At 39.8% G+C, this 18,732-nt stretch overlaps 1 protein-coding gene across 4 annotated transcripts in view; it reads left to right on the top strand.

The window, feature by feature from the left end:
- The first annotated feature begins 1,151 nt into the window (after nucleotides 1–1,151).
- The window catches only part of RGS6 (regulator of G protein signaling 6), a 717,500-nt gene continuing 699,919 nt past the window's right edge, over nucleotides 1,152–18,732 (top strand). For all 4 annotated transcript variants that reach the window (XM_043985441.1, XM_043985440.1, XM_043985443.1 and 1 more), the window contains exon 1: nucleotides 1,152–1,619. The gene's annotated coding sequence lies outside the window, so the exon portion shown is untranslated. The remainder of the gene's footprint in view (nucleotides 1,620–18,732) is intronic.

Genomic DNA, 18,732 nt, shown 5'->3' with positions numbered 1-18,732 from the left:
GTTGACTTGATATGTATACATTCCCGCCCTCCCAATCCCATGTAAATTCCCTAAAGCATTGGTTGTCGTTGTCTCCCCAGCTCTGTGCCCATCACTTAATAAGCTTAATCAATGCTTGTTGATTGATTTTATTTGAATGGAGATAAAGGTAGTTGCATCATCAAATTCTAAAGCTCGGTACAATGCTATGTAAGCAGAGCCAGGGGCTACTTAGGGACAATTTGGACACAAGTTAAAAAAGACTGACAATAAGGAAGTAACATCCTGAAAGGGAAGAAATGGCCAAAACTTTCAGCAAAGCTCTCGACTTTCAGTACTGTTTGGAGATCAGAACGTTTAAGCTTCTCTCTTTTGGAAGGGCAAATCAGGGTCTTCTGCTTCTGAAGGGATCATAGGGTCCTCCCATCTCCAAGCCTTTGTTCTCCCCAGTCATCCTTCCCCGCCCATACCTAGGATGCTCTGTCTCACTTCCCCCTTCAAGACAGCTCAAATCCTACCTTCTGCAGGAGGGAGGCCTTAGGAGGTTTCCCTGGTAGGGGTCACCTGGTAAATGTTTAACAACCAGCTCTCTGGGGGTGGGGAAAAAGATTTCAAGCCACACTTTGTTTTAAGTGGCATTATTAACATTTTCTCCATTACTTTCATAAGTCTAGACAAAACAAAACAAAACAAAAAATCAAGCCCTGATTTGTAGCGTTTGCTGATTTCCAAGCAAGTGAAAATATAATGCTTTCTCTGCACACCACCGCCTCTGGGGACCCTTCTCCTGAGAGTGGTTCTGATCCGCCCAGCGCCTCCCCTCCCCATCCTACTCTCCCTGGGCTGGCTCGGTTCCCACCGTTCCCATCGCAGGTGCTCCCTCCACAGGTGCGGGCGTCTGTCTGGGCTGCAGCCCTTCTCCGCACCCGACAGTGGGCGCCGCTGTTGCAGCTCGCGGAGGGCATCGGGAACAATTCTTGGAGAGTTAAGGCAGCTACTTCTGCTGCCTCCTCCTTGGCAGCGGCTGCGGACTGCCTGCTTCCCTCGCCCGGCTCCAGCCTTCAGCGCCCGGCTCCCACCGCTGCGGGGAGAGGCGGAATAAGGAGAGGAGGAGGAGGAGGAGGAGGAGGAGGAGGAGGAGGAGGAGGAGGAGGAGGAGGAGGAGGAGGACAAGGACAGGGCGCGAGCGCCCGGCGGGGGCGGAGGCGTAGGCGCACTATCCCTCCGCCTTCTGGGGGGGGACGGCCGAGAAGCTCTGAGCTGCACCCCGGAAAAGAGGGCTGGGAGCTGAGGAAAGCAAATCAAAACAAGGACTTGGAGCACCCGGTTGTGCCCCAGTGCTCAGAGGACCATGTTACTCGGGGCTGTTTCTCAACAGCTTTTCCCCTCCTGGCTTTCTCTCTGAGGGAAGTCCCGGAGCCGGGTCCGAGGAAACTAAGAAGAGGAGCGAAGAAATCTAGAGAAGAAGACAGGAGACGAACCCGCACTTGTCCCCGAGGAAAGAAGCTGAGGGAATCTTTGGTCCTTTTGCTTTCTCTTTTTTCCCCCCCCATGAACCAGGCTCGAGCTGGTCCCCGAGAAGAATAACATTTTTTTTTTAAGCAGAAGGGAAAATAAAAGACAATTCTTTGGTTGCTAAGGTAATTGTAGTTGGGACAAAAAAAAATGTGCGAGAAACATGTGGGGAAAAGGTGGTTAAAAACTGCGTTCCCTCTCTCCCCTCCCATTCATGCTTGTCTTTTCAGCTTCTGTGTACAGGCATATGTATATTATGAATAAGTGTTCAAAGACTTGCCTGTGCCTAGTTTGGAAATGCATGCAAGCCATATGTGTGCCAAGAGGAAAGCATGTGTGATATGGCTAGGCTGGGTTGCATGTCTGTCCTGTGTGAATCTTCCTATATATACACACATAGATATGTGTGTATACACAAATTCATTTTATTCCTGTAGGTGTGTATGTATATATAAAAGTAATGCACTCACTATTAGATATTTAGATATCTAAATATATATATATATGTATATCGAGAGAGAATTATCTATTTATATACTATATACATTGGAGGGGAGAGAGAGAGAGAGAGAGAGAGAGAGAGAGAGAGAGAGAGAGAGAGAGAGAGAGAACACTTTCTATTATAATTTTCAGTCTTTTAAACTGTTGTTAAATTGTAGAAACTAGTAATAAGAAACAGAGATTCATTAAATCCGTCCCCGTCCCGCCCCCCCACCCCCACCCCAACAATGGTAGGTCTTTTTCCTTTGGGATTTTGGACAAAGCAAAGGGAGTCTTTACCCCTGCTGAGGGAGGTGCAGACTAAAGTGTCTGTGGAGGTATATTTGTTTGGGAACTGCAAAGAGGACCCTCCCCACCCCCAATATCTTGCCTTTTGCAACAATGACATGGAAACCGGTTGCATTTAAATATCTTTCTTTACTGTTTCAGTCAGGCTGTACAAAAAGTGGCCCTATGAGACCAAGAAAGTGACCCAGAAAATGTAATTTTGCTCAGAATGGAAAGCTGCAGTATCTTGCTTTTAATTGAGTAGGACAGGGAAAGAAGTTTGTCTGGAGGACCACGTAGTGGCATTTCCCAAGCAATAAAAGCAAAACATTGACGTGTTGTTGTTGTTGTTGTGGTTGTTGTTGTTGTGGTGGTGGTGGTTGAACATCTTTCCGGGAATGTACTAGTGTCTGGGAACTAAATTAGCAGGTATTTTATAAACCAGTAAGCTTTTGTAAATAAAAATCCAGGCGTCTTTAATAAATAAGGTTTAAGAAATAAACAGAACCAGATAAACCACGGCATTAAAAACTACCTGACTCCCTCAATCCCTAGTGTTGTCCTGGGATGGGGGTGAAAATGGAAGAGAATAAGAATCAGGCTTTGAAATTGACATTGATTTAGAAACTGTTGTACAGGTCTCTGGAATGCCTACTGCTGTCATAAAGGAATGAGCAGTAGTAAAAAAAAAAAGGCATTTCATGTAATAATAACAGTGCTCTGAACTTTGTATTTACATGGCTGGTTTTTTTAAGCAATATTCATGTAATTTTTGTACAGATACTTTTTTTTTCATGAATTCTCCAAAGGTGATGGATGAAATCTTGATAGGCTTAGTATGTAAAGTTGTGAATATGACTTGAATGGGAATATTTGGACCTATAATCTTAGGTTTAATGTATGGAACAAATCCCCAAACAACTTTTCAAAGACATGTAGATGATGGTGAGCAGGAAAAAGGCATCTTCACATGTATGGTAGAGTTTTTTGTTTTTGTTTTTCCATTAAGGAGCACTCACTTATGCTTTTATTCCTATACATTTCTGCAAAGAGAATACTTTTTTTTTGGTCCATTTGAGGGTGAGATTAAGATTAAAAACAAATGTAGTTTGTAAACAGGCTTGCTTAGAGGAGACAACTTGCCTGTAGAACAGAGCATCCATCATCAGTTATGTTGAGGAGTTGATGGAATGTTAGTACCTTACCAAATAGCAGCATAAACATCATGACCCCAGAAACCTATTCCTAAAATTAAAAAAAAAATGATGTGTATGGACTCTTGCTGAATACTTCATCTTTTGCTATCTATAAATTCTAAGCATTTCAGCCATTGTGAGGTGCTTTATTAGGGGACTATCATTTTTTTCTTTCCCTTAAAAAAGTACAGAATTTGCTAGGTGGTGTATCATTATCTGTATTATCTCCTTTAAGAAACTCTGTTACATCCCTGTGATTGCCAGTAAAATAATGCTGGTTTTGCTTTGAAGTGACAAATTGTCATATCAGATGAAAAATTACAACAATGCTTTTTCAGTAGAAATCTTTCTGAATGGACTGCCTGGTTCCCCCCCCCCCCTTTTCTCTGGATAAACTGTCTTATAGAAGAAACATTAAAACGAGGCATATGAAACATATGGAAGGGAAAAAAGTCTCAGACTAAGACTTGGCTAAAATGACATCCTATAATTTTGGATGTCTTATTCCCCAGGGACAAACTTTCATGTAAAAATGGAATAATTCATTTTAAGAATCTTTCTGTTTCTCTTCTGCTTATGTGTTTCTGTCACCTAAACTCACAATTTTCTCCTAGGAATTTCTGAAAAATTTGGTTGGGGATAAAGATAAAACATCAAAAGATATGAATTGGGAGCTTTGTATCATGTACTTATCTTTAATCCAAAGGATATATAGGGATAGAGGGGAAGGAAAGAGATGCTCTCAGCTTTGCAATATAAGATTAGATTTTTCCTTTAAGGTACCCAGTCCTATTTTGTTTATTTGGGGCAATTGGGCCAAATCCCGTGAAGAGGTTTGGTGCTCATCCCTCCTGGCATTAGTGGTTACATTATTATGTATCTTCCATTATTATGAAATGACATATTTTTATAATTACAGTAGGCACAATGTTCCTTATGCTGTGGGAATAGGATGACTGTACATAACTTCAATATGAGTTGTGATGTCATCATTGAGTTGTTTGTGGGGTGAAATGTTCCCACTCTATAAAGTTTCAGAACCTTGTAACCAGAACAAAGAGCCAGTGTAGTCTCATGATAGGTTTGAAATCTAAAGATGTAGATTTGGGTCCCAACTCAGCCACTTAGCCAGTGTGATTCTGAACAAATCACTTAACCTCTCTAAACCTCATTTTAGAGTTCTCTGTAAAAAGGGGCTAAGTAATGCTTTTACCACATTTCTCACAAGGTTGTTGTGAGGGAAGAGCTTTGTAAAATGCAAAAAAAATCACATAAAAGTGATCTTTTACTATTATAAAGTATGTCAAAAGATTTAGAAGTAAAAGAAACTTCGGAGATAATCTAGCCTAACCACATTTACAAGAGAAGGAAAGTGACATAGACAGGCTGTGACTTGCCCAAGGACAAACAGCTAACCATAGTTGGGATTCAAATCCAAGTCTCCTGACTCCCAATCTTGTGCTTTTTCCATTATGAGATTGCTACTGGCAGGTTAACTTTGGTGAAACAGAATTTTATGTTCATTAGTGGAGCTTATTTGCAGCGACAGTAAAAATTTCTCATCTCATCCAAAACAAAGTTCTCTACCAGATTTAGGGATGATGAGGGATTTCTTCATGAAGAAGTTGCTTTCTTAAAGGTGGGACATATACTGGAAAGAGAATTAGACTTAAAGTCAGAAAAGCCGGAGGAAATTCCTGGTTCTCATACCTACTATCCAAGTGATCTTTTTTTTTGGGGGGGGGGGACTAATTTCCCTCCTTTATAAAATGATAGTGATAGATGACATCATCTTGAACATCTCTATATCTGAATTCTATGATCCTATATGTATTTATGAGTAGAGGGAAAATCTTATTCATTCCCATGGAGTACTTTAAATACTGTTGAAAAGGTTTTTATTCTCTGAAAATGTTCTCACTGAATTTTAATAGCTTACATTGATTGCTTTGCTGTAATGAAATACTATATAGCTAAGATCTTGTTTGATCCTCATAATTGCCCCTTTGAGAGAGACTGCCTTATGAACCTCATTTCTCAGATGAGAAAACAGCCTCTAAAAAGGGAAATGACTTGCCCAAGGTCATGCAGTTGTCGAATGATGAGGATGAGAGAGAAATCCAGGTTTTCCAGTTCCTAATTTAATGCCCCTTGTGCCACACCAGCCTGTTGGAAGGTTGCTCTGGAAATTAGGGTAATTAATAGTGAACTTGTCTCTCTTAGTTTTGTACTATTCAAATGTGATTAGATTTAAATTGCCTTTCTCATCCTGAATGGCAGCAGTGAGGCTGATGAATTAATAGAATTTTGGCATAATTCTTCTAAAGCAAGTGCTTGAAGGCTGTTCTTTCATTTAACTCCCTAGGTTTAATGTTTACTGTAAATGACTATTTCATATAGGTTTTTTTTTCTTTTTGTGCAATCTCAAGAAATTGTGTTTCCTAGTTGCTTATTACTGGTTTAGGACTTATATACATTGGACAATTATTTATTATCTTTACTTCACTAGAGCAAGGAAAAAAGACAGCAAAGTGACAGAAGGGAGCCCAATTCTTCTGGCTCCAAGGTCAAGTCTCAGCTTTGCCACTTAACACTGGTTGTGTGTCCATAGGAAAGTCACTCAATCTGTCTGAGCCTCAGTGTCTTAAGCTGTAAAGTGGGGGGTGATCATTTTTGGACAATCTGCCTTACGTGGTGGTTGAGTTAAGCATTTCGGGAATTGTAGAGAGCTATATAAACATGAATTGCTGTTAGTTATTAGAAAGTAGTGGCAGCACTGGCCCTGGATTCAGGAGGACCTGAGTTCAAATCCGGCCTCAGGCACTTGACACTTAGTAGCTGTGTGACCCTGGGCAAGTCACTTAACCCTCCTTGCCCTGCAATAAAAAAGATAATTAAGAAAGTGGTAGCAAAGATATGACATCTTAAATGGTAGTTGCTTAATCAACAATTTGTTGTCATTCAGTCATTTTAGTGGTGTCCAAACTCTTCACGATCTTATTTTGGGGTTTTCTTGGCAGAGATACTGGAGTGGTTTGCTACTTCCTTCTCTAGTTCATTTGTTAGATGAAGAAATTGAGGCAAATAGGGTTAAGTGATTTGCTTAGGGTCACATGGCTGGTAAGTGTTTGAAGCTGAACTTGAACTCAGGAAGACTCATCTTCCTGACCCAGTTCTCTGTCCACTTCAGAGCCACTAACCATGGCAGCGTCCAATAATATTCCTAAGTGTAACTAGATTAAATTGGGGCTTCTCCCCTAGAAATCCTCTAAGATACAGGGGAAACAAAAATGTCTCATGATGTCTCATATTTGCAGTAGCTATTTGTGGAGAAAGCATGTGCTTATCTTCTCTTTGGAACTGATTCTGAGTCTTGTCTACTGTAGAAACTGAATAGGAATATAACTACATTAGTCTGAAAGTGAGTGAAATTTCCACAAGGAAAACCATAAATACTAGAATGAGTGATTTTTTAAAAATTAAAACAGGAGTCTGACTTAGGAGATGTTAACTGACATATTAAGATGGGGATTTTGATGGCAAATCCGTTATAAGCTCAATTACTCTCAATCTGGTCAATTCATGCAAGGTTTTGTTTTTGTTGTTGAGTTGTTTCAATCATGTGTGACTCCATTTGGGGTTTTCTTGGCAAAGATACTGGAGTGGTTTGCCATTTCCTTCTCCAACTCATTTTACAGATGAGGAACTAAAGCAAACAGGGTGAAATGACTTGCCCAGGGTCACATAGCTAGGAACATCTGAGACCAAATTTGAATTTGGGAAGATGAGTCTTCCTGACTTCAGACCTACCACTCTATCCACTATATCACCTAGCCACCCCATGCAAAATTAATGTAAGTCATTTAGTAAGCATCTGCTATATGTAAGGTACCAGAAAATAAGCAGGGATCCCTTGTGCTGGCAAGACAAGATAATACAGTAGGTTTTCTTATAAACCATTTGTGAAAGGGAAGATATTTTTTAGATTCAATTTAAAAGATTATTTATCCCTAAGATCAAGCAAGCAAACAAGTATTTATTAAGTGCCTACCATATATCAGGGGCAGCTAGATGGCACAGTGGGTAGAAAGACTGGCCCTGGAACCAGGGAGACATCTTCCTGAGTTTAAATTTAGGCTCAGACACTCATTAGCTGTATGACCTTGGGAAAATCACTTCACCCTGTTTGCCTCAGTTTCCTCATTTGTAAAATGAGCTGGAGAAGAAAATGGCAAACCACTCCAATATCACTGTCAAGAAAACCCCGAATGGGGTCACAATGGGTCACAGCGGAAACAAGTTAACATGAACAGATATACCAGGCACTGTATGAAGAACTTAGAAAGACAAAAGACAGTTCCTCTCCTAAAGGAATCGATATTCTAAGGTGGAAGAGGAGGGTTGTCCTCTGAGGTCCCTTTCAGCTCTAGATGTTTCCTTCTGTTGTCAACCGAAAACAATATCACAAGTCCAAGAGACAGTATATTGCAGCTAGATTTATTACAAGAGAAATGAACATGCATGTGGAAACTAAGCAAGAACAAAGAGTTCACATCGCATCATGGGTGGATGATGCTTGAGCTGAGTCTGTAAGGAAACCATGGATTCTAAGAGGCAGATGCTGACTGGGAATATGCTTCAGGTGGATAGATAGTCACTGAAAAGACACAGAGACAGGAAATAGAACATCATATGTAGGGGCAGCTAGGTGGCGCAGTGGATAAAGCACTGGCCTTGGATTCAGGAGGACCTGAGTTCAAATCCAGCTTCAGACACTTGACACTTACTAGCTGTGTGACCCTGGGCAAGTCACTTAACCCTCATTGCCTTGCCAAAAAAAAAAAAAAAAAAAAAAGAACATCATATGTGGGATACCATAGGTAGGCCAGTATGGCTAAACTGTAGAGTGTGGTGCAGGAAATAATGTGTCAGAAGACTGGAAAGATAGTAAGTGCTACTGATTGCAAAAAAGCTTTAAATGTCAGAAAGAGGACATTTGTATTTGATTACAGAAATAATAGTGAGTTTATTTAGTAGGAGAATGATTTGGTCAGATCTCTGTTCTAGGAAGGATGGATTAGAATGGGTAGAGAATTGAAGTAGGTGGACCAATATGAAGTAGGCTCGTGCAGAAGTTCAGGGAAGAGGTGATAAGTTCCTGATCTAGGGTAGTGTCTATGAGTAGAGAGAATAAGACATATCCAGGCAAAGTTGAGTGGATGGAAACAAGATTTTTGCAGCTGATTAAATATGTGGGGTGAGGGAGAATGAAGTGTTGAGAAGGAAACTGAGGCTTGGTTGCAAATCTGGGGGATTAGAAGGATTGTGGTGCTTTTAACAGTCTATAGGGAATTTCAGAAGAGGGGAGGGTTCTTAGGGAAAGATAATGTGTTCTGTCAGGCATGCAGGTGTGTTCATGGTAATCCCACCTATTGGAGAGGCTGAAGCTGGTAGATTTCTTGAGCTTGGGAATTCTGAGCTGCAGTAGGTTAAGCTGATTGAGTATCTGACCAAAATTCAGCCTTTATATAATGAGCTCCAAGGAAAGAGGGACCTCCAGATTGCTTAAGGAAGGACAAACTGGCTGAAGTTATAGAGAAGGTCACAGCGCATGTGCCAAGCTAGGAATACAACTGTGAATAGACAACACTGTACTTCTTCCTGAGTGATAGAGGAGACCTAGTCCTTAAAAAAATAATAATCTAGCCATGCAGAGTTTAGGATGTCCCCGGAAATCCTGTTTAAAATGACATTTAGGTAGTTCATAATGTGGGACTGGAGCATAGGACAGAGAGTCTAGGGCTGGATATAAAGATCTGGAAGTCATGAACATAAAGAATTATTAAGAGAAAAGAGAAGGGAACTCAGGACATAGCCTTTAGAATTTCCTTTGCTTAATAATTATAGCTTTTCTATTCAGCAACATTCAGAAATAGAATTCTTTTTTTTTTTTTTTTTTGCAGGGCAATGAGGGCTAAGTGACTTCCCCAGGGTCACACAGCTAGTAAGTGTCAAGTGTTTGAGGCTGGATTTGAACTCAGGTCCTCCCGTATCTAGGGCCAGTGCTTTATCCACTGAACAACCTAGCTGCCCCCCAGAACTAGAATTCTTAACCTGACATATGTGAATTTGTTTTTCAAAATATTTTGATAACTGTATTTCAATATAATTATTTTCCTTTGTAATTGTGTGTATTTTGCTTTATGCTTTTAAAAACATTTTGAGAAGGGGTCCAAAGGCATCACCAGACCGCCAAAGATGGCCATGATGCAAAAACAGGTTAAGAACCCCTTAGTCTAAGAGAATCTGTCTCTAATGTCTAGCTTTGCCATAGAATATCACAGGATTTTTAGGACTCAATTGAAAGAGATAGATTGGGGAGGAGGGCAGCTAGGTGGAGCAGTAGATAGAGCACCAGCCCTGGATTCAGGAGGACCTGAGTTCAAATCCGACCTCAGACACTTGACGCTAGCTGTGTGACCCTGGACAAGTCATTTAACCCTCATTGCCCCGCAAAAAAAAAAAAAAAGAGAGAGAAGGGTGGATGGATAGATAGATATAGATATATATACACACACATGCACACACATATATGTGTATATATATATATCTATATCTATATCTACATCATTTATATCTATATATGCATCATTTATATCTATATCTATATATCTACATCTAAACCTACATCATTTATATCTATATCTTCATCTACATCATTTCTTTTTTTTTTAAGTGAGGCAATTGGGGTTAAGTGACTTACCCAGGCTCACACAGCTAGTAAGTGTTAAGTGTCTGAGGTCGGATTTGAACTCAGGTACTCCTGACCTCCAGGGCCCGTGTTTTATCCACTGCGCCACCTAGCCGGCCCTACATCTACATCATTTCTATCTCTATCTCTACCTCTGTCTCTGTCTATATCTATATCTACATGTATATGTCTCTCTAGACATACATATATAACATTTAATAAGCTCTTACTATGTGCCAGGCACTGTGCTAAAGTACTGGGGATACATATACAAGGAAGCCCCTGCCTTCAGGAGTGAATTCCCCTTGAATAGAGGAAGACACTTAAAAGGAGAGCTGGCAGGAGGTAGGAATACATAGGAGAGGCAGTATGGTGGGGAGATGTCTTGGAAGTGGTCTGGAGATCTGGTTTGGGTGAAATTAGACAAAAAGTTCGCCTATCAAAGCTTTCTCTACCCATCTCGGTTATGGAATCCCAAATGCTGGTTGGGATAGGAGGGGAGGTAAGGTGAGGATTATGCTGGAGTGCAGGATGTAACCTTATATCTCTGTAGATTGTTAGAATTGGAAGGCACCTTAGAGTTTATCTCTTCCAATTCTCACATTTTACAGATAAGGAAACTGGGGCCAGAGAGGTTAGTTGATCTACCCCAGATTTCACAATTGGCAGAACATCTGTCTTTTCCTTTTGGCAGGTAGACTCCTTTTGACCACAGGATAAATGCTTTTAAACTTCTAGTTGAAGCTAATCTCTTGAGTTCTAAGTGTTATCTCAATGAACTGGGCTCCAGCAACCATCAGTAGGAAATTAGTTGACCCTTAAGGTCCTCTTAGAAATATTGTTTTTTCAGTGGATAACTCAGATTTTACTTCTCTCTTTAGGTTCTAGAAAATACCTAAAATATAGGAATATGTCTAAAAATGTAGGGGGCAGCTAGGTGGCACAGTGGAAAAATCACAGGCCCTGGATTCAGGAGGACCTGAGTTCAAATTCAGCCTCAGACACTTGATACTAGCTGTGTGACCCTGGATAAGTCACTTAACTCTCATTGCCCCGGAAAATAATGTAACACAAAGCCAAATTTTTAAAAATTCCTTTTTCTTTTTGTCAACATTAATTACAAAGTAGGCATGGTTGATCAATTAAGAAAAAGAAAGATTCCTGATTTTTTTCTGATATTGTTGAAGGGAAATTACTTTAGAAGTGTGGTAGGGAGGGGAGGAAGGAGCAATTTGTAGCAATAACTTGACTGGGAGAAAAAACAGGTATCTGTCCATGTTAAGTTCATGATGCTGCCTTTTGTCTTCAGTCTTATTCAAATAGACATTTTCTTGGCTGTGAGTAAAAGTCCTAACAGGAGCCCAAGACACAATGAAACTCTGTAATCTGCAGTATGTACAGAGATATGTATCAATGTTGTCATCTCTCTCCAAGTATCATGTGGCAAATCACCTTCTGTTTAGAAAAGAAGAATGGAAAATGGATAGCTTTGCTTCTTGATGGAGGCCACTCCCAGTACAAAAAATGAGAAAAGTCTTCAACTCTGTGTCATTTGTCACATCCTAATCTTGGTAAAACAAACAAAAAACCCCCCAAACTGTTGAGTATAATGCAGACATGTGCCACAGAGAGGAAAATATAGATTGTGCCTAAATAAAGGTTGGTTTTTTTCCCTTTTAGAGCCAAGGAATGATGACTTGCTAGAGGGTCACTTAGACAAAGTAATGGGGAAATCAGATGCACCTTTGGCATGTATTGGTTTTGCAAACAAAGGGGAATTGCTGATTTGCAGATAGACAGCTGATGAGTCACAAAGAGACATAGGTACAACAACTCCCCCTTGGGATGGTATTAGAGGCTTGTTGCTTAAACTTTGTTCCTTTGATCAGAGTCATGCCAAAGGGATGAGACATGCATATAACTAATGGTTGGGAATTCAGGACTTTAAAAATAATTCAGTGCTCTGAGGTAGTCATGGGTAGATCCAGAGTAGAAGGAAAAATGGCTCCATGATTTGAGGAACTCCTTAGTCTTAAACATCACTTTTTTTTGTTTTGACTATTTGGAATCCATGATTTTATGTTTATCTTTTGTTTGCTTTTTTTGTGATTCTATTTCACATTTATATCTTTATTGTAAAAGATATCTATCCATCATTCATCCATCTATCCATCCATTGTACAAAGACAATTTTATAGAACTTTAGACAACTTAGAGAATTAGCTATTTGAAGTGTATATATATGTGTACATACATGCAGCTATATACACAATGCATATATGTGCATATATACATACATGTGTGTATGTGTCAATCTCTATCATTTATTTATCTATCTACTCATCTATCCATCATCCATCCATCTATCCATCTATGCATCCATTCATGCATTCATCCATGCATCCATCCATGTATCTATCTATCTATCTATCTATCTATCTATCTATCTATCTATCTATCTATCTATCTATCTATCTATCTATCTATTTCTAGGAGTAGCTTGGTGCAACAGTTCAGAGAGTGCCAGGCCTAAAATCAGGAAGACGAGTCTTCCTGAATTCAAATATGGCCTCAGACATTTACTAGCTGTGTGACCCTGGGCAAGTCACTTAAGTCTGTTTGCCTCAGTTTCCTCATCTATAAAATTAGCTGGAAAAGTAAATGGCAAACGACTCCAGTATCTATGCCAAGAAAATGCCAAATGGGGTCACGACGAATTGTTCATGACTAAAAACTAACTTCTCAACTCAGTGGATAGAGTGCTGGGCCTGGAGTCAGAAAGACTGAAATGAACAACATAGAGGTAGTATGGTGTAATGAACAGAGGGCCAGCCTAGTGTGGTGCCTTAAAGGCATGAAGACTTGAGTTTGGGTTCTATTTCTGACATTCTACTTGCTATGGGACCATGGGCATGTCACAACTCTCAGTGCCTGTAAGAATATGTCACATATGGGCTTACCCATCTGCATCAGTGGAAGGAGTTTCCACATCAAGAGTTCCTTATGCCTATGAAATCATAGGTTTATCCCTATCCTGAGTGTATCACTATTTTCTGGGTAGGTTTGTTTTATACTCTCCAACTGTTTCTTCCTTCATCCACTTCTGATCTGCCCATAACTACTTCCGGATGCCAAAATATTTAAGGTACTAAATTTCCAGTCATTAATTCCAAGCATTTCTCAGCCCTTTCCCATGATACTAGTTAAAGGAAGAAAAGCTTTATAAAAGTACCTGGTGTCAGACTATGAGAAATTCATTAGTACTCTTTCTAGCTTAACTCCTCAGATGGGCTCAATAAAACTTCAATAACTGTATCTGTGATGTGTGGAGAAGTTTGAAATCCTCTTCATGTTATTGAAGTACAACATGGTTAAGTTAATTTGATAAATGTGGTTCATGACTGACAGGCCATGGGTTTCTCTTGGCTCCTTAATTTCTTGAACTAGATTTGTTGAGACCTCTTCACTTGATGGGTGGGAGTAGTTGACATTGGGAAGACAGAGTGTGGCAGGATTCGTTTACTTTGGTTTCTTTAGGTCTTGTGACTACCTATCATTTTATAATTTTTCCCTTGCTTTGATTTGGATGTTACACTTTGAATGCTCACCTTCAGTCTCTGGTTTTGAAGAGAATATCAGTCAGTCCACAGGTATTTGAGTCTACCAGAACTGTATCTAGCACTGAGTTATTAGGCATTTGTTCCAGGACTCGGGCTTTTGGGGGATTGGGCACATTCATTCTTTAGTTTTACCATATGGTCCTATGGGCTTGTGGGACATAACTACCACTTGCTGCTACCTTTAATGTTTCATTTTGTGGTGCCTTTCTCCTGGGGCTCAATTTTTAATGCCAGACCTCTCTGGGAGAATGGGCCATCCCTTTCCAATGTGATTGTGCTCATCATAGAACTGTCTCCTGCTACTCTTCCTTACTCTCATCTTCCAGTCTTCAAGTTAAATATTGTGGGAAACACAGAACAGTATATGACATGATCCCTGCTATCCAGAACCTTACAGACTAGTTAGGGAAGCTGGATATAAACACACAAAGATTAAATTACTGATGTAAAAAATTAAATAAAACAACAGTACAGGAGAAGTCAGAAGGCATCTTGTTCTTAATTGGTTCTTTGAAAACACAATGTCAAGTGAAATGAGGCTGTAGAAGGCAGTTCCATCACAGTGGAGCTGGAGCCTGAGGGCTAAAGAAATGGAATTGATACTGAGCATAGCATATTGGGAAGGGTACAGGAAGCCATCTGGTGAAGTTGTGATGAATGGAGACTGGCGGGGATGTCCAGGAGTGCACAGCTGGTCAAGAGCAGGGAGGGCATTGAAATTGGCAGAGGACTAAGCTGGGCTAATCCGACTAATGACATTATACTGGTGTGTGGGATGCTAAATGACATTATTTAAGGCAACCTTATGGTGGAGTATGCCTACACATAATTGTGAAATGAGTGGCAGAGGCAATGTGCTATAAATTTGAAGAAGGGAGAGATCCCTGTGGGCTGGAATGGTCTAAGAAGACTCCCTAGAAGAAGTAACACTTGAGCTGGGCCTTAAAGAACAGGTAGAATGTAGGTCAGTCAGTCAACAAGCAATTTTAAGCACCTACTGTGTGCTAGGCACTGTGCAAAATGCTGGGGATACAAAGAAAGGAAAAAAATAGTCCATGTTCTTACTGAAATCACAGTCTAATGGAAATAATATTCAAACAACTATGTACAAAGCAGTCTCTCTGTGTATATATATATATATATATATATATGTGTGTGTGTGTATATATATGTATATATATTACACTTTATATATCTACACACATATATGTATATTATGCTTTATATATACACATATATGTATGTATATATATACACATTCACCCATATTTATATGTATACACACATATACACATATACATATAAGATATATTGGGAGAGGACACTAAGATTAAGTAGGACTGGAAAGGCTACTTGATGGAAATGAGACTCCAGTTGAGACCTAAAGGAAGCCAGGGAAGTCAAGAAGTAAAGATCAAGAAGGAGAGCACTCCAAGCATAGGATACAGCCAGAGCAAATGCTTGGAGGCAGGAAACAGAGCATCATGTGCATTGGAGAGAAGCAGAATAGGGCATTTCAGTGAACTAACATTCATAATTTATAGATATAGAGGAAGAAGGTGTTACCTAATCCCATCTCCCCCCCCCATTATTTAGATGAGGAAATAAGGTCCACAAAGTTAGACTGACTCACTTAAGTTCACATGGGTACTAAGGAGTAGAGCTGGTATTTGAACCCGGATCTTCTGAATCTAAATGCAGGATTCTTTTCATTGCACCAGAAGTGGAGAATAATTTATAAGTTACTAATCTTTTTTCAAAATAGAGGACTATTAGATGGCAGCTAGGTGGCTCAGTAGATAAAGCAGTGGCCCTGGATTCAGGAGGACCTGAGTTCAAATCCAGCTTCAGACACTTGACACTTACTAGCTTTGTGACCTTGGGCAAATCACTTAACCTCAATAGCCTTACTTTAAAAAAAAAAAGAATGTTTTTTTAAAAAATGGAGGACTATTATATAGAAGTATATATAGAGGGGCAGCTAGATGGCGCAGTGGATAGAGCACTGGCCTTGGAGTCAGGAGTACCTGAGTTCAAATCCAGCCTCAGACACTTAATACTTAACTAGCTGTGTGACCCTGGGCAAGTCACTTAACCCCAATTGCCTCACTAAAAAAAAAAAAAAAAAAAAGAAGAAGTATATATAGAATGACTTTGCATATACATATACATATGGATGTGCATATACACATACATATATGTATATATAGATGTAAATGTATATGTGCGTGTATACAGTACACACACACACACACACACCTTTGTGTCTAATGGTAGCCATCTCAGGGATGAGGGGAAGTAAGAAAAAAGGAAGAAAAAAGGAAAAGAAAAAAATATATATACATATATATAACTTTATTATTTATTTAAAAGGGATGACAAGTTGTATTTTATAGAGTTACAGTTCCATGTGTAATCATCCCTTTTTCTGCTTCACTGTTATGGAAATGCTTGTTTTATTTCTTAAGTTCAGAATAAAATAAATAAAAAATTAAAAAACAGACAAAAAATAGAGGATCACAATTTTATGAGCTAGCACAGTCTGTCAAGTCAGAAAGCGTTTATTAAGTGCTAACCGCATCAGGCACTGTGCTTAGTGCTGGGAATTCAAAGAAAGTCCAAAGCACTGATCCTGTCCTCAAGGAGCTCATCCTCTATTGGAGGAGACAACACGTAAATAACTAGGCACATACAAGATATATACAGATTATACAAAAGGTAATTCCAGAGGGAAGCACAAGAACTGGGGGCTGGGGAGTACTGGGAAAAGCTTCCTAAAGAAGGTGAGATTTGAGCTGAGGTTTGGAGGAAGCTGGGGGAACCAAGAAGCAGAAAGAAGTGAGAAAGGAGAGCATCCCAGTCAGAGGGGAGAGGCATTGACTGGGGAGGTGGAGGGTCGTGTGCAAAGAATAGCAAATAGGCTTGTGTGATTGGATTCCAGAGTGTGTAGAGGCAAGCAAGTGTAAGAAGATTGGAAAAGTGGGAAGGGGCCAGGTTGTGAAGTGCTGTAAATGTCATAGGACTTCATAGGTGATCCAGATCTGTGTTTTAGGAAGATCACTGTCGGCCAGGTGGAGGATGGATTAGAGTAGGGAGAGGCTTGAGGCTTTGTTCACAGCAGGCACTTAAATGTTGATTTGAATTGAAATAGCTTTTTAAAAAAATTAAGTAATTTATTTTTTCCGGGCAATGAGGGTTAAGTGACTTGCCCAGGGTCACACAGCAAGTAAATATCAAGTGTTTGAGGTTGGATTTGAACTCAGGTCCTCCTGAATCCAGGGCCAGTGCTTTATTCACTGCACCACCTAGCTGCCCCCTAAAATAGCTTTTTTGTTTGTTTGTTTTTAAGTGAGGCAATTGGGGTTGTGACTTGCCCAGGGTCACACAGCTAGTAAGTGTTAAGTGTCTGAGGTCGGATTTGAACTCAGGTACTCCTGACTCCAGGGCCAGTGCTTTATCCATTGTGCCACCTAGCCGCCCCTAAAATAGCTTTTAAAAACATCTTCAAGCATACATTTTCCTCTTCAGTGCCCAATACATAAATGCTACTGTGTTTAAGTTTCCAAATGAACAAGGAAGAAATTTTAGTCTCTTTTACTAAACCACATAATTCATATGTAAAAATTGATTCAGCACCAAATTGATTCAGGTAAAAATAGAAAGTATACACTCAGAAAAAATAGATTTATTGATTTATATATTTTATTGTTGTTGTTCAGTTCTTTCGGTTGTCTGACTCTTTGTGACCTTATTTGGGGTTTTCTCAGCAAAGATAACTGGAGTTGTTTGCCATTTCCTTCTTCAACTTATTTTACAGATGAAGAAACTAAGGCAAATAGGGTTCAATGACTTGCCCAGAGTCACACAGCTAATGAGTGTCTGAGACCACAGTTCAACTCAGGTTTTCCTGACTCCAGACAAGGCTCTTTATCTTCCCTACAGTGCTTCTAGCTAGCCCAATTTACATATACACAGGTATGAGAGGAGGGTGCCCATGCATGTGTGCAATATTTGTATATATGTGTGGGAACACATGTGTATCCACATGAATTTACACACATACATGCATGTACATATGTAGGCATACATATACTAACACACATGTCTGGTCACCCTCCCCTCATATATGAGGCCACCAGAATAATGCCAGGCTTAAGGAATTCTGCATGTCTATAGCCACTCAAAACCATAGCCATTGATGTTTACTTTATCCCTCCAGTCCATAAGAAGATGCTATTATAAACAAAGCTATTTAATGAAAGAGCAAAGTAAGAAAAGTCCTAATAAAATACTTCCTCCCATAAACCAAGGTGTACGTGTTTCTGGTATAGACCGGGCTCACACAACAAGGGTATATATGTAGGGAATAAGCATGACCAGTATGCATTCCTTTATGCTGCAGAACCACTCATTTCTCCTGGTGATGTTGTTATACTGTTCTTGCTGAACTTACAGATGCTTAGTTTGACATCTTCAATGGATAGATAAGGCTGCTTTGCTGGTGCCCAATGGTCTTGTGGAGGCTGCTGGCTGTGGTAGCCTCTGCTGGGTATTCTGCTTTTCAGAGATTATACAATTATACATAGAAAAGTTAAATATATATGTATATATATGTGTGTGTGTATACATATACATACATACATACATACATACATACATACATACACACACACATATATGAATAGAAAAGGTTAAAGGATTTCAGGGGCCACTTAGTCCAACCTTCTCAATTTACAAATGAGAGAGCTGAGATTGAGAGAGTTTAAGTGACTTCCACGAGATCATAAGTAAGCCTCAGAGGTGGAATTTGAATCCATATCCTCTGCCTCCTCCTGCAGTTATAGTCCAGGCCACTGTGCAGGCCATCTCAGCTCCAGTCTCTTTTAAAAACTAGAACCTCTTG

This window comes from Dromiciops gliroides, chromosome 2 (assembly GCF_019393635.1).
Source record: "Dromiciops gliroides isolate mDroGli1 chromosome 2, mDroGli1.pri, whole genome shotgun sequence".
NCBI classification, from domain to species: Eukaryota; Metazoa; Chordata; class Mammalia; order Microbiotheria; family Microbiotheriidae; genus Dromiciops; species Dromiciops gliroides.
The sequence above is the reverse complement of the archived record's forward strand: the minus strand, read 5'-3'. Positions and strand labels throughout refer to the sequence as shown.